Here is an 18,732-nt window from a genome sequence, read left to right on the forward strand (position 1 = left end):
AGCCCGTTAGGGTTGGCGCTCTCGCCGCGTGGTCGGAGATTCAAGGTGTCACAAAATGGTAAAAAGTGCACCCACCGATAAGAGTCTGCTATCTGCGCATTCCTCGGAGCTTGCCGCTTCATAAAAGGTGTAGTTTCCGTGGGTCGGCTTCGCAAAACAGCCGAAAACCTTTACAAATGGGAGCCGATATGGGCACGTCGACACTACTCTGCGCCTTCTTCTTCACCTCTCACTCGATGACGGCGTAAACTCGCTGTCAAAACGCTGAAGTGAGGAAGCGCGGCCACAGCAGCGAGCGAATCGACCTTCGTGCTGCTTTTCGCTTCAACGCGAACTAACCGTCGAAAGCACAGCGCATACCAGCACTCGGCATAATTTGTCCACATCGCAGCTCGCTTTCAAGATAGGGCGCCCGTGCGGCTGCGCCGTACACAACAGCCGCCTCTCTAAGTCCTGTGGGTCCGAGATTTCTTGCATGGTGCAGGTGACAACCATTTAGGTCAGGGGAACTCTCCTTTCTGACACCAAGCAACACAGAATGTAGTTCAGCCAAGCTGAATGCTGTGTCGACGGATGTTTGACCATCAATAAGGCCATGTCTCAGAGCTCCCTTCAAGGCGCACTCTTTAAAAATAACGAGGTCAGAAGATACTGCGTCTGTTGGTCGTGCTATCAAGGCACAAGATCTTTATCCGTAGTCTCTTCCGTGAACTTGTCGCCAATATTATCGCTCGGAATGGATCACGTTTAGTGATTGCTGGCTTCAGGTAGCGAAATAATTTCCATACTTTTGATACCGACGTATAAGGGCTCAGAGACTCACAAGACATGGTCTGATTAACGTCGCTGGTCTTCATTCTTTTCTTCGAGATATCTTTTGGCCCATTTAAGAGAACGAAGAGGGCGAAGAAAAATTTGGTCAAAGTCATCCATACTCGATAGGCTTCTGCGTTATCATTTACGGCCATCATAGCGCTTTGACGAACTGTGATCGCAACGAAGTTTGACCGACGAAGTCGTGCAAGCGCGCACCTCTGTTTTGCCTAGTACAACCAGAAATCCCGTCATGAGAATAATGCAGATCCCACACATGTGGTGTTGGAATTTATGTATTGCGAGGCATGTTGCTGGTAACAGCATGGCTATCGAGCTTGGTTATGGGGTTTTCTGCAAAGCGTTACCGTGGGTGGGCCAACATGTTTGTGTTAGGTAAGAAATTGTGTTTCACGCTGGCGGGTGCGTTTGACGACAGCAGCAAAGCGATGGCGATGGCATGATGACTAATTACTGAACTCCGGCGAAGAAACATTACAAGTGGTACTGGTTCCAAGAAGGCGGTAAAATGTCACGTGTAGCGTCTCAAAGCGCAAGCTACCCAAAGATAGGACTGAGCAAAATGGGTTTGTCTTGAAGGCGGGTATGTTAGCACCGCCTTCGTTTCAAAGCGCTAGCTACCACAATGGAAGAATAGGAGAAGCTGGCATGGCATGGCATGGCAAGAACTTTATTTTAGTCCAGAGAAACTAGGGTCCGAGGGCACAAGCCCCCAGGCTAAGTCGGTGGCTCCGCCCACGTAGGCACCGGTAGGCCAAAGGCTTTCCCGATGTCGTGAGCTCTCCGGACGGCCAGGAGTTGATCTTGGAGGACTTCGCTGGATATGCGCCGACTCCAGTCCTCCTCACTGTTGAGATCCGAAGCCCTTTGGTTAGGGCACAGCCAGAACATATGATCTGGCTGTGCCTCAACCAAAGAAGCTGGCAGGCTCTCGTTTTTATCAGCACGCGAAAGACAAGACTCGCGCGTTTTATTGCTGCGTCTGTGACCTAATGGAAAGTCGACGTGCAAAAGCACGTGCTACACGACCTTATGCACGCGCCGATCGTCTCCTGGAGTCAGCTGACATTGGCACGAGAGAAGTACGCCCGCGAATGTGGCGTAGTGGTTAGAGCATCGAGCTGTTGTGTTGGGAGACCGAGCTTTGTTCCCACAATGGGAAGGTGTTTCTTTATTGAAGTGGCTCGAGACAAAGCGAGACAAGTACCTACCTACTTACCTGCCTACCTACCTACCTCAAAGTACCTACTAGCTAGTATGAGGAAAAGAATGCTTCGCATTAAAACCTGTAGCTATAATGTCGGCTAATGGGTACCTCTAAAGCAAGCAGACATTTTAATGGAATAGCGTGTGATATACAATGGCTTCTTGATTTTTTTTTATATTTGGGCTACACATTCTTGGTCTAATGGATATGTGTCACTGGGATTCTGTCAATTCCTGGCCAATGTTCTAGAATGAATGTCACTGTGACACAAGGAGCACAGGATCTTTGAATGCACTTACACACGCGTCGTACATCTCTCATCACCATTCTTCCATCTATAAACATCATACACCGCCTGAGTCCTGGGACATCGCTGCGTAGGCATTTTGCACTGTGTAGCCGCATGAACCGGTGTTTGTATTCGGCATAGCTTGTGAACTGTGTAATCCATAGATATTGCATGAGGTTAGACATTGCATGGGATGAAAATGAACACAGCTTTAGGCATCAAATTTAGTTGTACAGCATTTAATTAACCGCCCTAAGTAAAGCTTCGCATCATGTAAATTCCAACATGTGTGTTGGATCTGAATATTTATTTATTCATTTATTTTATTATGAATACCGCACAAATGTCGTGGCTGCTTCGCTAAAGGTGACAGGAGCTATCACCTGACTATAGACCGTTAGAGATACCAAGCGCAACACAAAAGTCTTAGTTACCGACGGAATATTCAGTACAGTAACTAGCCGAAACTGCAATACAAAACAGTAACTCAGCTCGATATCAGCATGTTCGCACTTCGAATAAATGAGAGAACGTAGCAGCGAGAACGCATACGCTATCAACACAAGTGCTGGCAAGTACATTCGTATGCTAACACACGAGGAGAGAAAGGAGAGAAGACGAGAAGAACACAAGGGAAAGTTTTAAAGATCATTCAGAAGCTGACATTGCTTTTACAAAGGAATATTTTTAGACTTATTCTCAATGCAAACATAGAATTTGTTTGGTCCATAAATCTGTGATGTTCAGCAGATTCAGTATTGAACATATTAATAGTTGCCAGCCGTAATTAGTTCTAATTTCTGGCTTAAAAAGTTGGTGCGATTAAACTGACGTAAGCGCAGTAAAATTCCTCGCGGTTTCTTTTAATTTGCGGAAATATTTCTGACAAGTGGTGCTTGCATAACTTCTGAACAGACAATATACTGTGGCGCTTAATATATGCTAATGTGTGGTAACACCTTGGTCGATTCTGAGTGAACTCAGCGCATGTGTTTTGGTGTAAAACGTAGACATTAAGGTTAGATGAGGACGTCACACCCATATACTAGTAAGAAGCAATTTAGGCGTGCCTGGATTGTACTAAAATGATACTTCCGCTTTATTTCAGCTACCCAAATATGTTTAATAAGCCAATTGACTGAGCAGTTTTAAGCCTGACGTAATTTATGTACGATTACCACCTAGCGTTCTCGTGAAACTGTGCTAAAAATTTACATTCGAAAATGCACTCCACGGATTGCGGTTTGAAAAATACGGTTTATGCAAGGTTGTTTGGGTTGTTAATAGTAGAGGAGATTATATATACAGTTTTGTTTGCATTTAAAAGAAGAAGCTAATTAACGTAAGACTATTCTGACAAGTTTCTAAGCCATGAAATTGCAGCTGAGGTGAGCGATGGCAAATCAGGAAATGAGAAAAATAATTTCTGTCATATGAAAAAAGCACTATACCGGTAGTGCGAGGAATGGAAATAATGTCGTTCGCATATAAGGGAAGTAGTATTGGTCTTAATATATATCCTTGAGGTACACTATAAATAATTTCAATATCATCCGATACCATGTTATTGACTATAACGAATTGCGACAATTTATACAGGTGACTTCGGAGGAGGTTAAACTCTACATTATGTAGTCACATTACAGTAATTTATTGAAAAAATATGCGTTATGTCCACACAAGAGCAGCCTGATAATTTCGAGCCGTTAAAGTCTCTGGATCCTCTAGCTGGCCTCTAGCTAGGTAGTGCGCCAATTCCATGTATCGAGGGCACATTCTTTCGCCGCCGTTGAATAATGTTTCTTGTTTTATTTTGGTTTTGTTAAAGAGAATATATGACAAAACTTGCGAGCTGCTCCCGTCCTTCAGCAACGTTAGATTTGTTACATGCACGTGGCACGCAGTGGGATAAAAAGCCAGTAAAACAAATTAAGCAGACATACAAAGACGCACAGTGAAGGAGTACATTGGCTCGAAACACGGTCACCGTCTTGTCGTTTCAGTGGCACCAAACGCCTCATATGCAGGCTACGCAGAGCCTCACGCCTGCGCTGCATTCTGTACTTTATATTGTCGAGGCCTGTCGTGGAGCTTTGTGGCAAGCTGTCAGTTGAGTGTAGAGCAAGTGTCAAGAGACTTTGAAACATGGCCTTTTTGACGCTAATTCATTAATGATTTCTAAATGCTTTGAAAAGATGTCGTTATTTTTTTCTTTAACTCGTAGCCAGGTTGCTTTTTTTAAAATTGGATACCAATTATTAGAACACACCAGGCGAATTTCTGCCGCCCTAGTCGTCGCCGCGACGTTCCGTATGAAGTTTAACAGCGATAAGATCCTACCACTCCCCGCACGCCGTATGCTGTGGGTGCGAGAGAAATCGTGCCAGCGTGAGCCGAGAAGGATACTGCCTTGATGTGCGCCGTTCTCCCGCGCGCCAAGGGGGGGAGGGTGGAGTGAGGGGAGCGCGTGGTAACGTGATCAAGCGCACTAAAAAGTGAGGGGGTAGGGGGTCACGCGGGCGCACCACCCCTCCTATAGCCCAACCACGGCTCAGAGTATACGCGGCCCGCGCGCCTTATCTTGAAGGTAATCTGTGGCCGGTGCAAAGCCTCGGCAAGACTATATGACTGGTGGCTTTATGTGCGTTGTCATCCCGCGCGCCTGGTTGTGGAGGTCGCGTAATCTCAAGTGTCGGACTCGCGTTGAAGCGAGAGGCAGTCCGAAGGAATCGCTCCACGAGGCCAGCGTTCTTCCATCACGCCAGTGTTGTGATAGTGGGTGTTCGAAGTCATCGAACAAAATCTTCTCGTCTTGACCTTTGCGCGCGTGATACCGTGCATGTTAATTAAATGAGCGAATGATCACAGCAATTTATGCAGCCGATGAAACCACGAACCTTACTTAGTGTAGTTGTCGAATACTTTTCTATCGTTATCGTTGATTCGCCTATCGGTCGAAACCGCAACATTTTTTTATTTAGGAAGAAACTTGAGTTATGAGATGTTTTATGCATCCGCTGTCTTTCCTTTCTGGATTCCTTGGTATTTCTCTCGTTTTCTTTTTTTGGCATTCCTTTGTCACTGGAGTTTATTTGTGGTGATAGCCATTCAGTGACCTATTTTTCCAGGGTCTCATGATTGAATAAATGACAACAATTACAACTATAGCTCGGGGCCTACTCCAGTGTTTATACTCAGACGCGTGTTGAACAGAGTAAGCAACCCATGAACCGGTTTGAATCACATTTCTTGCTTTGAAAAGAAAATACTGTGATGTCGTGACCGAGGGCTGGCAACTTTCTTCATTTATGTCCTCATTTTTTAGCAAGTGTTACAGAAAATCGGTTAATGTCTTAATAATAGGAAAAAAAATGAAACAGAAGGATAACTGCGTAACCGTGCAGAAAACAAACATAACTCTGTGAACTGATTTAGTTACGTTGCTTACTCAAGTATTACAGAAGTTGCGCTCCCAAGTTATTGGTGTTTTCTATAACAATATACTATCTATTCATTATCTTTAGTTTATTTCGAACCGATACAGAAATAAAAAATTCGCTTGTGGCAGACTCTGCTGTTCCCCCTTTTCAGGTGCACTTCTGAAAGGGCGGGCATCACCTGCACGAAAATCGCACTGTCCACCAAGACAAATTATAAGCTTAACTAATTTTTTAATTACGCACGTTATAGGCGGATGTTGTAATATTAGAAGAGTATGCTGCGTGATAATGAATTCTTAGCCGCCGAGCACAATTGCCGAGACTATAGCACCAGTTTCGAGATGTACGTCTCCAAAATCTCTAAAAAGACGCATTGACATTGCAGTTAATATTGTAAAGGGACGTTTTTGGGAAACTGTTTTGACGCAAGGACGTCGGCTTTGCTTGACGGCCGTTTCCTTCCCTTGCAAAGGGAAGGAAACCGCGATAGCTCCCCATCTGATATGACGTTACACACTGATTATGCATGATTGAACTCAGCAAAAGAAAAATAGTTATTTCTGACTCGACGCCTTTTCGCCATTAGCCTTCGGCTATTGGTCAAACGTTTTCGGGCAGCACCCACTTCACCTGCCTATTACGCGACGTCACAAAACGGCAAAAACTCACCGAGTCAAAGTGATGTGTACGCGTTAAAGATGCATTAATATACCAAACAATACTGAACTTTTTTCTGAATAGCCGCAGGATGCCCCGTTCCGAAAGGAATAAAAGATGGAGCATCACCATGTGTATGGCGCTCTTTGGCCATATTTGGCCCTTGCGCCATGAAACCTCATACATCAATCAATCAATCCTGCCGGAGAGCATGGGCTTATTTGCGTATAATAATATTTCTGCGTAGCCATGTAACGTTTTCGAGCACTTTCGGCACGTTTACGACCTCACTCTGCCAACTCTTACTTGCTGAGGACAGTTATAGCGGCATTTTTAACGTTCCGTGACATGCCGCCTCGATTTTCGACCAGCCATCGCAAGCTAAGTAAGGGAAGCGGACCAATCTCAGGCGCCGGCATCAGCCTTTTCATCCGGTTATGTTCAGTGCGCTAGCTCGGCCCCATCAAAACCCTCCCCACTTGAGCCTGCTCCTAGCCTCCTGGCAGCCAATTACAAACAAAAAACCACTCAATGTAGGCAATATTATTCGTTTTGAAATCAAAGAATAGTGACCTGCTATAAAATAAGAGAGCGTTTGATTGGGCTGTTGAGGCAACGCTGCGGGTCACCGCCCGATGCTTGCGTCGGCGGTTGTGCAAATTTGACGTCAGGAGATTGGAATAAAAACATGGGCCCTATAACGTAACACTATTTCAATGTGTTTTTATTCCAATTCCCTGATGTCAAATGTGCGTAACCGCCAACGCAAGGATCGGGCGGTGACCCGCAAGGTTGTCTGAAAAGACCAATCAAACGCTCTCCTCATTTATAGGAGGTCACTTTTGCTTGCTTTAAAAACGAATACCATCGCCTACACAGAGCGGCTTGTATTATCTAATTGTCTTACAAGAGGCGAGGAGCACGCTCAAGTGGAGAGAAATTCGATGGGGTCGAGCCACTGCACTGAAAATCTATAACTAGATGAAGAGGGTGGTGCCGGCGTCTGCGATAGGTCGGCTTCCTCTTACTTAGCTTGCGGTGGCTGGTCGAAAATCGAGGCGGCATGCAACGGAAGGTTAAAAATGCCGCTAAAACGCATCCTCAGCGAAGAAGAGTTGACAAAGCAAGGTTGTAAACGTGCCGAGAGTGCTCGAAAACGTTAGACTGCCGCACAAAAAGTTTTATTCTACGCAAAGAAACCCAAGCTTTCCGGCAGCGAGCAGCCCGTGCGTGAGCGATCCGCGGCAGCCATCTTCGATTCCTTTCGAAACGGGACAGCCTGCGGCAATTCATAGAATAAAATTAGTTTTGTTCGGCATATTAATGCATCTTTAACACGTACACGTCAGTTTGACACGGTGAGGTTCCGCGGTTTCGTGACGTCGCGTGACAGGCAGGTGAAGTGGGTGCAGCCCGAAAACTTTTGACCAATAGCCGAGGGCTAATGGCGAAAAGGCGTCGAATCAGAAATAACTATTTTTCTTTTGCTCAGTCTGATCACGCATAGTCAATGTGTACACGTCATATCAGATGGGGAGCTATCGCGGTTTTCGTGACGTGACAGACAGGTGAAGTGGGCGTGGTCCAAAAACGTTTTTGACCAATCACGGAGGGCTGATTGCAGAATTGGAATAGAAGAGTTTGGAATAGCTTTACGTTATTGCGTGCCATATTGAAATAGTTTTACGTTCCCCTCATCGTGCTCCTGGTTAGTTTTTCATTTTTCTTTTGTTATCGAAACAGAGATAACTAGAAAATTGCTACAGACGGCACTGACATTTGCGAATGCAGAAATCCTTCAAATACGTGACTTTGGCCGGATCCACGGGAGTGTACGGATATCTTGGCCAATGTTGCCTGCGGCTCACTGTTTGCTTGACAATCATTTACGTGGGTTTTGAAACGGACTTTTAGATTTAGAGGAAACGTATCTATTAGTGCGTGACCGCGGCACAGTTCCAAAGTAGCAAACATTTGACGTATATAGAGGCTTCCGGCGCTTCCATATCGCTTCAGCATAGGTTAATTGAACGGCTGAGGCATTCCGCGGCTGCACACATGATGGCGGATTTGGCTAGGAAGATAATGATTACAGCAACTATATTGGGCAAAGAAAACAGGGCTACGCACATTTGCTGCCGCCTCTGGCAATGCCAGAGATCGCGACGGTGACGACCGAGTGAAAGTGATGTGCGGCCTGTGGACGCTGTTCTAATTCCGATGTCAAAGAAGCGGTAACGCAGACGATGGCGAAAACAACGAAGTGGAAAATGAAACCATGTCACAGGGAGTTCATGACCGTTTGTGTGAATGAACTGCTTGATTGAAAGATGTCATGAAAGTCTAATTCTACGTCAGTACGAAGGCCTGAATCCTCATACTAACGTGCAATTTACGGATAGACAGAAAACAGGTGTTGCAGTTCTGGCAGCGATGGGCAAAAGGTCCTTGTTTTCGTTATTAGAATACTTACCATGATAGTCTTGGCACAACGCACAGCGGTGAGGCAGTGGATCTTATGGTTATGGCGTTTTGCTACTGAATACGAGGTCACGGATTTCATCAGCTGCATTGCGGGACTACAAAAGAGGAACATCGAGGTCAAAGAATGTAGTTTTCTTTCGATAAAGTTTAAGGTTAATGCAGAGAGAAGTTATTTGGCACGATGAAAGCATGTCAAGAACAGAAGTGCGGTAAACATTCGCAAAAAATAATTATGCCTGAACATAATGAGATAGCTCATTACACGCACCTAACTTTCAGTTTGTGACCTAGAAATATTAATTCGACTAAATTTTGGTTGAGGTGAGAAGAACATTTTCGATATCCTCAACCAATCTGACCGGTATAGGCCCTCCCGAACTGTGTCTTCACTGGGGAAGACGTATGCGCCGCCGGCTGTATTTCTGGCACGCATACGCACTGCGGATATCGTCCAGCGAATGTGTGCTGTGTCACTTGCCACCAGTGCAAATATATCGTAAACGGCATATGTTCGGCAGTTTACCACTTCTAATTTCGTGGGGCTCGGTGTATATGGTCGCGGGTAGGCGAACACGGCACAAATGCGACATTTTTAATGCGAAAGCCTTATATGCCCCGTGAAGTGAAAAATCCGGCCTCCGTACGGTGTTATCTTACGATGGTAGCAAAACCCGCGTGAACAAGTGATGACGTTACATTCCCAGCGCTGGACCTGCTGCGGCTCGCACTGTGAAATCCCACGGTGAACAGTCACGGCGTCGGACGGACACCGTCGCCCACACCCCAAAAATTGACTTGACACACTTTAAAAACCGACTAGACCCACTCCCGAAATTGACTTGGACCACCCCCAAAATTTCGGTGGCCCACCCCTAAAACTGACTTTGCCTAATTCGAGCGCATGACCAAGGGAAAAGTGTCGCGCGGAATAGTCATACTGCTCTCGCATTCAATGCACGTAAGGAGACTTAAGTGCCCCGGTAACTTTTGCAGTGGCAGATAGTGGCTAAGTTAAGCTAATGCTATTCTACGCGGAGGCAGAATAATCCCACAATAATTTCTTCCTTGCTGCTTCACACCAGAACGAAAACGGCGCTTGACCAGGCCCGCGGACACTCACAGCAGATTATAGCCTGCAAACTGGACATTTGAAATATGTCTCCTACACCATGGTTGGCGCTGAGCTTCGATGATTCACGTTGTTGCATAATGCGGTAATCTGATCTGCAGTGCTTACGAAAAATTGAATCAGCGCCGTACACAATATATGATCCGGTCCTGAGGACGACCTCGAATCAGTCATGGTTTACGTTCATAGCACAAATATATTATCCTAAAACGTAGTTGCAGGGAAATCAACATTAAAACAGAGTAAACGGGTATACTTTACTGCCCTTTACCATGCATAAAAAAAAACATGCGCTCATATTTTGTGTATAAAGACTTCATAAGCGAGGCAAGAATTAAATTGTGGCCCGCACGTGTTTTGCAGTGAAGACACAGTTCAGTAGTGCCTACTCGAATTATAGCTTCTAGATCATAAGCTGAAAGGCTAGTGCAAATAATGAGCTATCTCACGCATTTTTATCAAAAGAGCCTGAATGCTTAATTTAGGTCAGAACATTGTCAAAAAACGACTTTTTGGCAAACTCGGAAGTAATATTCTGGAAAAATACTTAATTTGATTGTCTAACGTTATTTTTAGCAGAGACTATAACCACTGGAAAAAGCAATAAAACATTATTGTGGCTAAAACATTTACGATGTTCATCGAAAGATTTAATAGAAACGCACAATTTTTTGCTTTTGTGTTGAACCAATGAAACGTGGACAATTCATAAATGTGTTCCCCTATGACGCGAAGCGACAGAACCACGCCTGTACAATATTTTGAAATGTGATTTGTCATTGTACCCAGTGTCACACTTGAGTTTAAAGAAACTACCTCCAACCAACATTTGCTTCTTCCGGAAAAATTTAAAGAGGGCTCGCGCCACCAATTTTTTTTTTTTCGTGAAAAATACTTTGGATGAAATCTCATTCACACATAGCCAACTGGCTCAATTTTTTAAAGATAATCGGCGATGGCCACTTTTAGGATCTTGGACGTTTCGCGTCGAATCAGCCAAAAAGCTTTTATATGCTTTGAAGCACAATATTAACTAGAACGCCCATGTAGTTTGTCCCACACTTTGGAAATGTCATCTCGAAACCGGTGCCATCTTGGAGATTTATTGGAGATTTATTTCAAGTGGATGCATATTGCAAACTGACGGCTGCAATTCTTAAATTCTAATATGTGCCACAATGTAATTAATTAAGAAACTAATTAATGACTGTTTCTTAATTAATTGAATAAGTATTTCAATTTCTCGTCCTAGTAATGTCCGCCTCTTCGAATAATCCGGCCAGTGCAAACGACAGTGCTGCAGCGACGCGAACTGGTGTGGACGGCGGCCCAATTTGAATTGATGACGCAAGCAAACTGCTACAGGTGGCAGCTACAGGTGCGCAAATGACGTTCCGATCATTATAAGCCGTTATCGATCTTTATCGCCTGATCCATCCACGTTAAAACATTACGAACGGTGATCAAACGTAGTCTGGCGGCGGCTGCGCATGACACGACCACGCGGACCGTATCTGGAAGGCGACCGGCGATGCAGACAGACAGTGCCGACTGCTGATAGCTTCGCGCTGTGTTTTCACCGCTTCGCGGTGGAGGGAGACGCGCAGGCCCATATCTTGAAAGCGATCTGCGAAGGAGGCGAGGTGCGGCGTGTGCTGAGAGCTTCGTGGGCGCTGTGATTGTTCTCGCCGCTTCGTTCGCGTTGAAGCGACAGGCAGCACGAAGGTAAAGTCGCTCGCTTCTGCGGGCTCTATCTTGAAAGTGATCGTCTTACGTGACGGACGGACGGAGGGACTTTCTCGTTGGGCAAGCATAGAAATGCTTACGCATTTAAAATTGAGGAGCCATTCCACTCTGTGAAGGTGGATCACCAGCGAAGCTGTAGCACGTCGCACAGGATTAGACAAGGGTACATGTATTAATTTTCATCATTTGGTAACAGTAGTGAAGATATGTTTGTGATTACTGTGATATACACTGATTGGTGCGGTTACAACCTTAGACAGATTTTTGCCTGTGCTAAACATAAGTACGACAGTGTTGAGTAGTTAAGTGACTTGGATTGGTGTGGACCATAAAGTGGCACTTGAAAGCAAACTCTTCTAGCACAGACTAAGTGAACCATTTCTTGTCTGGTTATGAAATGTCCACAATGAAGCCTCCAACGGTGATCACAGGGGTAATGTCACCGCGGTTAACCGATGCGAAGTGCGTGTTCATGAACTTCTCGATATCACACTTGCGTGTGCCTGGAGATATATGCACAGTTATGGGGACTCGCTGGATCAACTTTTCGAATTGTACACGGGGTTCTATGTTGTAGATTAGAAAATAGCAAATAGAGAGAAATAACAGCTACTAAAGCTGCATTAGTGCAGCCGTATATTTCGGTGAGGAGACCACAAGTTGCAGATTTTGATAGAGCGCTGCTGCGCCTCTTGAAGGCCACGGAATTGTGCGAACGCTTCTGACAGCGTGGAGAACGCTTGCGTGTAGAGTAGTGCGTGCACCAAATCGCCTGTCGGTTCTTCCCCCTCTCTTACTCCAAGGTATTCAGCCATGAGAGAGTATTGTGATGGACTTCATCGCGTTTTCTTCGCTCGTCCGCTTTTTCTTGATTCTTGATACGTTGCTCTCACTGTTTTTAATACAGAGACTAGCAAGGGGTTTAGAAAGAGGGGATCGCATGACAGGCTGACATGTGGTCCTGTCTTTCGAAATCGACATGTTTGGGGATACTTGTATTTTCATAGCAAGAACTAATTTATTTTGTAAGCACCTCATATATATTCGTTATATATTCGTGACTTCTAACCCGCGCAGCTAAGATACATCTCTACTGTTAAAATCAGCAGATAATGCTGATTATAACAGTAGATACATGCAATGCTAATACATGCAACAACCTGCTGCAGAGATAATAGGCCACAGAACATGTATGTTCTTGTGAGAAAAATCGTAACAATATTTGTAATGTTGCTAAGGCTTCAAATAAATTAAGTTTTTAGTGACTAGGAACGCAAGTGGATGAGGGAGGGGGGCAGAGCCCAGCAACTTGGTTCCTCCAGGGTGAATTACATTTTTCGGTTGCTGGCATTCGCTCCCAGCTGCACAAGTTCAATTTGGTCGTCTCCATGCTGTCCTCAGCCACCACATAGCCAAGGTTAACGACATCTTGTCCGCCTCGCTCTGCGCTTCGTCATATGATGATTTCAAAGCTTCGCTGCTCCAGCACACTACTCCGTCGTGACGCAGTCGTCTACAGCAGCTGCTTGCTGTAGAAGAAATCGGAGGCTGTCGGCCTCAGCAACTTTTCCGGCACTTGCGTTCGCTGCGGGGCCAACCACGGCTACCATAGACGACTCACTTCTGCGTGATTTGTTGCTGCAGCGTGATATGATCTCAACCGGGTGAGGTGGGTCTTCACCGCAAGAATCAGGAAACGACGATGAAGCCGGGCATTGTGACAATGAAAAAAAGTAGAAAAGATTGCATTCACTTCATTGGTTGTGACTCTTATCCGAGTCTTGAGTGGTTCTGATTTAATACGGGGGCCTCCAGGGCGGTCTTAAATAAGTTCTCTTTCCCTCGTTGAGGAAATCCACTGGCCAGTCACAAACGCCGAATCGTTCACCATCTCTGTCACCCCTCACTGGTCTCCACTGTGCTGCTCGTCGTGCTCATGTCTTCTACGTGCTGCTCGTTGTGCTCCCGTCTTCTATGCGCTGCTCGCTGTGTTCCTGTCTTTTATGCGCTGCTCGTTGTGCTTCAACGTGGCGCGCCTGTCTCCAACGTGGCACAAAAGGAGACAACCGCCTGTCGTCGACGCTTTCCCCCTGGAGTTCTCGACGAAGGTCCTTTCACCGATAAGTGCCTACTTCGTGACGGTTAGGAGGGCGACGTTGCTGTCTTGAAGCGAAGTGTATGATGAGGCCTTAACATAAACCGTGACAGATGCGGTTGCTGGTGGAGCATCACCCCGTCGCCAGATGTGGTAGTCGATGGCTTCTTGGAATACTTAGGTCGATCATAACAAGCGCCTGCCAAAGAGCGTGCAGATTGTCCTTGCTGCTGCCGGTGACGTTATCGAACCTGCCAGACCTCCTTACCTTGACCGACAATGTGATGGAAATCACTACATCGTCAGTCTCGTCTCTGACCTACTCTAATGACCCTATTTCGGCGAGCCACCAGTTGACGTCGGCCTGTCCCGCCTCTCCATCACCGCTGGCCAACCTCTGTGACCAACTTGGGCCAATCATCTGTGTCGCAGAACGTTAGCGCCTTTCGCCTTCTTAAGGCCAAACAACACGTACGCTTGCCGGCGCGCAACACCTCGTGCCGGCACGCCTTGCGTTTGCCGCGCCTCGCGAGGAATGGCGGTTTTGCACCTACATGAGACGCGTGCCAGAGCGCGCCCGCTTGGCTCACTCATAGACGTTTTGACATACATTGTCTTTTTTTCAAGTTTCAAGTTTCAAGTTTATTTTCTCCAAAGTTAGTACAAATTGTGTGCAAACACTGTATGGCCCCTTAGCCAGAGGCTAGTAGTGGGGCCATTTACAAATATATAATTGGTAGTAAGCTTGTCTGTGACACATAAATGTGCAGTATAAATGTAACGAACACATAGAGGATATAGAAAAACAGTATAAATTGAAAGGAATACTCGGTTAGTACGAAAAAAAAAAAAAACCTCGTTTGCAAATTAGCATAAAAACATATTTGTAAACAAGTACGTACTATTGGTCGTGTTCATGGAATGAACATATTCAGACAGGTTCCGCGGACATTTACTGAAGATAGTATTTTTAAACCATTGTGATACTTTTTTGAAGCACAAATATCTTTCTGGTACATATATCCGCGCTTTCGTAATTTGTTTTTGACAGAGTTTCGAGATGCTGAAATATTGATAAACAAATTTGTGTTATTTTTAGAGTCGTTAGATCGACGCAAAACCTAAAGAAAACGCACATTCTGGCATTGCATAAATCAGCCTCACTGAATGTTGATTTTACCATGCCGTAACTGCACAGCCATGCGCGTGGAAACGGGAGGCAGTCAAGCACAAGTATCTTTCTGGAACATAGATCCGTGCTTGCGCCGTGCTTGGACGCGTACGATCGCATGCGTAGGAGCACCGGCGCGAGCTTTCGCCCTCCGGCAAGTGTTCGTATAGTTTGAATGGTACGCGCGTCGACGGCGCACCAACGTTTCTCGGCGCACACCTTCCTCCCGAGCACGATCCCCGTCTCAACCCGGTTTGTGCTGGTACCATAGCCGTTTCGGAGAGACTGCGCGCTACTGTACGCTCCTATGCTTGTACTAGGAAAACTGTCCGGCCTGCTTCTGGAGGGGACAAGTGGTCCGGCCCAAGGTGAAAGTCGCCTGTTCTTCGTGCGCGACCGTGCCAAGGGTCAGCAGTTCCTGGTTTACTTGTGCGATGACGTAAGTATGGTCCCGACGCAACACTCCGATCGTAAAAGGCCGCCAACCGTCAGTAAGTCAGTCGATATAAGGCCCACGAAATCCTGCCTACACATCGCAATTGTTCACCCTGAATATGGGCTTACGCCGAGCTTCCCGCTGGGTTTCCCTTGTTGCCAACGTCCGCCGTGCCATCATCGTTACTAAATTCCTGGCAAATCATGGCCTGCTGGTCAATGTCAAGGGCGGACGGCTGCTCAACAGCATCACTCATATGTCCGTCGCAGGCTCAGCCTCTGCCAATGTGCTTCTGGTCGAGCGACTGACTACTGTTCCCAACAGTCATTTCGCCGCTATGCTCCAAGAATTTCAGAGCTATACTCGACAACTTGATTGGACGCAACCTGTATGGTACGACGTCATCCACCATGTCGTAGGAAGCGGTTCTCCTGCACACTTGCGTACACGTCATCTGGTGCTAGAAAAACTCAATATCGATCGAGCAGAGTTCGAGCATATGCTCGAGATCGGCATTGTAGGACCATCTAAGCGACTGGCATCTACACTATGCATAGTTCGCAAGAAGACCTGGGACTGGCGACCTTGCGGCGCCTACCATGGATTTAACAGAATCACCATTTCCCGAAAGGTCTCCTCTCTGAAACATTAAGAATTTGACATTAGTCCTTCACGGTGCGACGATTTTCTCGAAGATCGACCTGTTCCGTGCCTACCACCAGCTACCTGTAGCGGAAGATGACATCTTGAGGACCACCTTAACTATACCCCATTTGGCCTCTTCGAATTTGTTCGGATGACTTTCGGTCTTCGCAATGCCGCCAGTCGTTTTAAAGATTTATAGACTGGGTCATTCGAGGGCTACTTTTCGTATTTAATTACGTGGACGACCTGCTTATTGCCAGCTCCTCTACTAACGAGAATATAGAGCCCCTCAGAATGCAGTTCTCTCGGCTTTCAAGCCATGGGGCCGTGATAAATGCATTGAAAAGTCAGGTTGGAGAGCAGCAACTCGACCGCCTGAGACATCTGGTCGATGCGTCTGGTATAAATTAGTTACCAGCCAACGTTTGGGTTATCGAAAAATTTCCTCTCCCCACGTCCGTCACCAAGTTGCGTCAGTTTCTAGGTTTCATAAATTTCTACCGCCATTTCATCCTAAAATGCGCTCAACTAGTCGCTCCTCTTGACGCCAAGCTCTTAAAAAAAGATGATTCGACATCACAGTTGAGTAAAGAGGCCCCGAGTCCTTCACTCAAATGAAGATCACGCTCGCCAAGGCCGCATTGCTTGTACACCCCAAGCTTGACGCGCTAAAACCTTTATGACTGACGCGTCGAGAGTGCAGTACACTAATGGAGCATGGAATGGATGGAAACAACTTTATTTTAAATCCGGCAAAGTTTAACGACCCGGGCTCAGGTCTCCCATGAGGGGACTTCGAGGCCTTGCCTCGTCACCGCTTCTCGGGTCTGCTGGACTGCCCACTCTTGTGTCTTGGGGTTGGAGCTGCGCAGAGCGGCGGTCCACTTCGACGCAAGAGCCTCCGGAGCTACTGCCATTTTATCTGATTTAACAGGGTACTACCACAACATGTGTGAGATCGTCGCTGGAAGACCCTCGCCCATTGCTAAGAAAACAGACTAAAGCCGGCACAAACATGGTACAACGTCTTTTAGCAGGAGCTCCTTGCTACCTACCTCGTTGTAAAGAAACTTCAACACTTCGTCGAGGGTTGGCGCTTTGTGTTCCTGACTGACCCCGAACCACTCGTCTATGCGGACAACTGGTCAGCATCTAGCTACACTCCGATATAAATATGCCAGCTTTCTTTTATCGCGGAGTTTATGACCGATTTCCAGCACGTCAAGGTTACAGAAAACGTTCGTACTGGTGGTGGTGCTACCGGTGGACTGAGTCACGTGGACGCCATTGTCAGTCTCTCCCTTGGAAGTAGAATTTTTAGCTCGCCAGCAATGCGATGACTCGGAGATTGATCTCCTCCGTCAGTCGTCAACGACACTGCGAAAGACGACCTTGTTTTTCCCGGCGATTTCACCACAATCTGTGACTTATCTATTGGCTCACTTTGACCACGTATGCCTCTTCACCTACGTCCTCGGCTTTTCGAAGATGTTCCCAAACAGTCTCATCCCGGCAATTAGGCTGCGCAGAGACTTCTTTCTAGCCGCTTTGTCTGGCATCAACTTAACGCTTAAGTACGGGACTGCAGGTGAGTTCATGTCTACCGTGCCAATTATCTAAGGTCCACCATCACTCGTCCCTCCGTCAAAGACCTTCCTTTCACCTTCCACCTGATGCTGAATGCGACAAGGTTAATTTGGACATTGTCGGCCTACTTCTTCCCTGCCAAGGTCATCGCTACCTCCTTATCTGCATCGACATGTATACACGATGGTCAAAAGCTACGCCAATCCGGGACATTGAGTGCCTACTAGCGCGGCCGCTTCCTTGTCCACTTGGGTTTCCCTCGTCGGCTGCCCATCTACCATAGTAATAGACCGAGGTCGCCTACTCGAGGCCAGCCTCTTCATCGAACTGCTCCATCGTCTTAGCACCACGCGACTCCATACCGCCTACCGGTCATAGTCCAACGGCTTCGTCGAGCGTTTCCACAGTCACTTGAAAACTGCGCTCACGGCTCAAGACTCGCCTTTAAAGTGGGTTCACCACCTTCCCTTAATCCTTTTCGACATATGGACGGCGTTGAAGGCTGACTTGGATTGCTCGAGTGCCGAGCTTATGCCGATGTGCGGGCTCGGGCTGCGTGCGTTTGCTCTGGGGTTCACCGGCGCTCCTGGCACCTGTAGACGCAACGAGAACAAACCTGGTTCGCTAGGGTCTGACGTTTTATCTATAAGCTTCGCTCCATCCAAGACCCCACGGAACCAAACACACAACCTGTAAAGTTTGAGAACTTTTTTGTGCCAAGAGGCGAAACAACGCATTGAAATCCTTGACGTTACACTGACGTATCGACGCTGAGGTTTCGGCGCGCTAATCAAGGAAACATAATTGTCGCCTTAATTGCCTCCGCACACCCAGTAGTCCTCTCGCAGCACTTCTATACAGCCTCGAAATAAACATGGGCAGTTAATTACCGAAACTAACATGGTTTCTTACGCGCACCTAATTTACCCAGACACTTGTAACTTAGCTCACGCATCACCCTTGTCACCCACCAGATTGCCCCCAATTTGCAGTATACTGCGACGTTTCGTTC

Source organism: Dermacentor andersoni, chromosome 1 (assembly GCF_023375885.2).
Source record: "Dermacentor andersoni chromosome 1, qqDerAnde1_hic_scaffold, whole genome shotgun sequence".
NCBI classification, from domain to species: Eukaryota; Metazoa; Arthropoda; class Arachnida; order Ixodida; family Ixodidae; genus Dermacentor; species Dermacentor andersoni.